This window comes from Sphaeroforma arctica, assembly GCF_001186125.1.
Source record: "Sphaeroforma arctica JP610 unplaced genomic scaffold supercont1.1036, whole genome shotgun sequence".
NCBI classification, from domain to species: Eukaryota; class Ichthyosporea; order Ichthyophonida; genus Sphaeroforma; species Sphaeroforma arctica.
The window spans coordinates 20,826-25,219 of NW_014039522.1; positions in this window are offsets into that span (position 1 = coordinate 20,826).

Here is a 4,394-nt window from a genome sequence, read left to right on the forward strand (position 1 = left end):
TGGTAAATTTTACTGCGTTGAGCTTTCTTTAGCAAATATGAGCTAGTCTTCAAGGTGAGTGAGAAGTACTAATCCAAAGAGAATAGCAAATAGATTGGTAGAAGAATTGTTCTCAGTTAGACGACAAAAAGGAAAGTTGAGAAGACACAGCACCTTATTTAAAAAAGGTGTAATCAAATACTAAGAAGTCCCTATAAACTAGTCAAAACACAATCAGCAGCACTTCATACAAAGTAAGAGATGCTCGAACATCAAAGATCGACAGATGACTCCTACGGTACAAGAAAACCCCAAATCAGAACACAGGCACGCTAGAGCCACACAGTTTAGAACAATAGCACGAACTCGTGAAACTGATACGACAGCAACAAGACAGAGTACCACAGGCACAGGTGGAGGTGCAATGCAGATTGATAGCGGTTACACACCGAGGCACGAATCACTTAAACCAGAAATGAGTAGGTTCCATATAGTACTGTATGATGCTATTTACTTTGGTAGATCTAGCATGTATCATTGTAGACAACCAATATACTTTGAAGGCTGACGATACATTCGAGATATAAGAGTCTTCCACAAACTCATAATTGCAATTCACACTCAGCAAAACCGAAACGACTCATATCAGGAGTGAAGGTGTTGTACAACAAATAAATATTTGATTGCGACAGTACAGCAAATAAATGTTTTTTTTTGCGACTAGAATGACCACGATGAATGCATTGTAATTGGCAGCTTTATTCGTTTTTTATAGTTGATCGGATCGCGCATAGGCGATAAGACTGGTAAGTCTGCAATACACAAGCTACTGAAACTGACAGAATTCTCAAAGCTACCGGCAGGCAAGACCTCTAATATGGGCGAGTCTTTTCATGATTCAATTACGTTTGCAACCCTGGCCAAAGACTTATTCATATGGGCATGCTACTGTTGCATTACATGTCACAAATACAAGAGCTGTTAAAGCCAATGGCTGCTATTGAGTTAGCGAGAAAGGTACCATTACAAAGCTACGTGCTTCACCAAGACTTATTCAACGAGTGTATTTGTTTGGCTCTGCGTCGCACTCCAGCCGAATATCTCCTAGAGACGTTAGTCGATAGTGAATATGCAAGCCCAATCAGAGCGTTTGCGTAACATCATGAGTGACCTTGTCAAGCGGTACAAGCAAACAGAGAGAGACCTCTTTCACGTACATATGCAGCAAGTATCATGTTACCAAGCAATCATGTACTACGGACAGCAAGTAAAACATACAAGTTGATTAAGCCCAAACCAACCCAGAGGGTAGTAGTGGATATCTTTCCGACATATCAAAAGAGTCCTTTTGTGATTTACGGATAACTACATGGGCACCGTCGCTATGGTGTAAAGAGATCGTATCAGAGCATACAATGCCCAGGGCATTCGGCTTCTGCATACCAATTATCAGAAACCCACTAGCTCTAATGCCTGTAGTCCCTCAAATCGCCCAAGAACTGCCTTAGGAGGGGGTCCTCACATAAAGGGAGAGGGGGCCCGACGAAAAAGGTTACAGCTGCCCAATTAGCTCAGAGAGCACCAATCCTTCAATTCCCGCATTGTAAAGAAACATTCTCCTCACACGCGCTTAGCAAGTAAAAAATATTAGAAGAAAGCAATCAAGAGACAGTTTTGGAATGTAAACGTGCAACACAAAACACTCAAGACAATATCAATGCTGGGTAATTACCCATCGCTAATGGTAGCAAAGTCGAAGAGATGGATGAAGCTCTATGAAAGCCATGGTGGGCGGATGCTAATATGATCATTATGGTAGACATAGAGAATGCGAATACAGATGAGAAGTTAAATAAATACTAATGAAATCACCTACACACCGGGTTCGCTACTTCTCAGCCACGAGAGCAACTATGACAATACTTTATATAATGTCTCGGTAAATTCAAGAGCGTAACGCTCATGTATGGATCGTGGTATAGTACCCGAAATATTCCTATCAGTCAGCGCGAGGCCTGGTTATATACAACTCAAACAAACAGATCTCACGTACAATGCACAGGCACAATAGAAATATGTGAACCAATCCACTGTGAGGTACCAAGACTGAAGTAAATCATAAGCCCTCGGTTCTGAGAGCTCTAATAGTGCGTACAAGCAATCTTTTAATATCCTCCTCTGTAGTCCACCATTCTACCTATTATAAGTACTGGCGTCCTATACTTTGCCACCATACATTTAGAAAATCTCAACTGTAGTGCACTCTCTACACAAGTCTGGTGAAGGATGTAATCTAAGAATTATTTTGTGCTATCTCATTGGTACCCGTTTGTTTCAACAATTCTTGTATTTGTAGCAAGCTTTGTTCTCGTCGCATGCCTTTCTCTATTGGCATAGAATGAGTATTTAGCCTTTTTCGTGAAAGCAATTGCGTCTGGACAAGACTATCTCTTATTAAAGATCTTGTACAAAAACAAATGAGTCCTGACAAAACTCTTTCATATTGAAAAGCTCGTTGGTATTCTCAGCAACTTTGGCAGTTTTAGCAGTGTAGCTTGTGTATAATAGGGTCATCGGTCATATCACGTCGCCACGTAGTAAAATAATAATTACAACACACCAATTAAGCCGCAAATTACTATGCATCTATCGTGATCTTCTTTATCACAATCTATAACTCCAATGCTTTATTGTACAACACTTTGTGTCAGCCATTAGTCTTATATTGGCATGAGTTGTTCTGATTAATGAAAGAGGACTGCATTTCTGAGATTGTTGCGTATAAATAGTGATAAATTTCTCACGTAAGATCAAGAGCTTCCTTACACACACACACAATTAGTTTGTTTTACCTCTAATTGTACTCCCGAAAGTACACAGGTGTATTCATACACACTCTCTCATGCAAAAGTCAGACCAACATACAACTATTCTGGTGGTATATTTGTACAATCATTGACATGGTCTAAAACACATTTCAAATCAATCGAAACATATGATGTATTGATACGTAACATATGTCATCTCCAATACATTACAAACATTAGTATACTATGTACGACGCCGATGCATACAGTAGCATCATGGTACATCAGTGGCTAAAATTCTCATCGAGCGTTGTAAATTTCCGCTGGAATAGAGAAATGATAAATCTGAAAAAACTTGTTAACATGCAGCTGAATAAAACGGGTAGACATAAATAACTTTATCCGGGAAAATATATTCGTGCTGGCGAGTACATGCTCAGCACTTGAAAACATGTGTGCCCGAGCAGTATGAGCACAGCGGTTGAAATTATGACGGGCGATGAAGCCACTAAGTATGTCGACGTCGCCTCAGCAAAGGCTGACAAAACTGGGCTTGAAGTCACAGTGATAATATTTGACACATTCAGTGTGAATAGAAAAATGATGCGTAAATTCTTACACCAAGGTGTAGATCCAGTGCCCGGTTGTATACCTTCAGCTCTGCCTCAATTGCAGCTATATCCTATGTATGTGATAAACAGTGGTATTTTACGCTTTACGTTTTAATAGCTTAGTGCGTATAGCAAAGAGCTTCCGCAATAATATCGTAAGTAAAGGTCAGTTATTCTTTCCCATGGAATGGTGATGTGATACCGACAGGCGAGTCGGTATAGTACGGGTGCACAGACTGTAAAATAAGCACAAAAACACTATAATCGGATACAATCAACAGAGTAATGGTTTGGCTATCAAATCTAGAGCGTTAGCAAGCGCAACCTTGCTATGGATATTCCAATCAGAAGTTACAAGTTGTGTGAACATTACTCGATCGCAATGAACCAACAAGTAATGATATCGTTCTCGCAGCTATACGCGATGGCGACTAAGCGCCAACAATAATATGAACATACGCATGTTTTTATAGGAGCCTTTATGTTTCGATAGTAATGTGGATTATAGTATAGACTTTTGGCTGAAATAAAAGAACTAAAGATCTATCATATCTTTGAAATTTCGTATATTGTCCCCCCCCCCCCAGAGAATCCTGTAAAGGCCACCAGTCCTGGAGTTTGATGCAGGGGCGTACCGAATCGTAAATGTTCAACACATTAAAATTGAACGCTGAGAGGCGTGCAGGAGTGATTGGCAGCTAGGTGAAATACAAATTTTGTCCCAATATATAAAGACATTGTGACAACAAAGGCATTAAGCCGCTTAAAAAATTTAGATAATGACGACACAAGTTTTCTGCATCAGTGATTTAACTGGTGGGACGAAACTAGAACAACGAAGGCTTACGACATGGGTACTTAGTCTAAAAAACAGACAACCTTTTGGACAGACCAATGCGTAGTGATACTGATAAGTCAGATCGGGCCAGATGCTGAGCACCTCCTACGATCAAAGACCACTACTAGCACAGTAGTGGTGAGATGTAGAAATACGGCC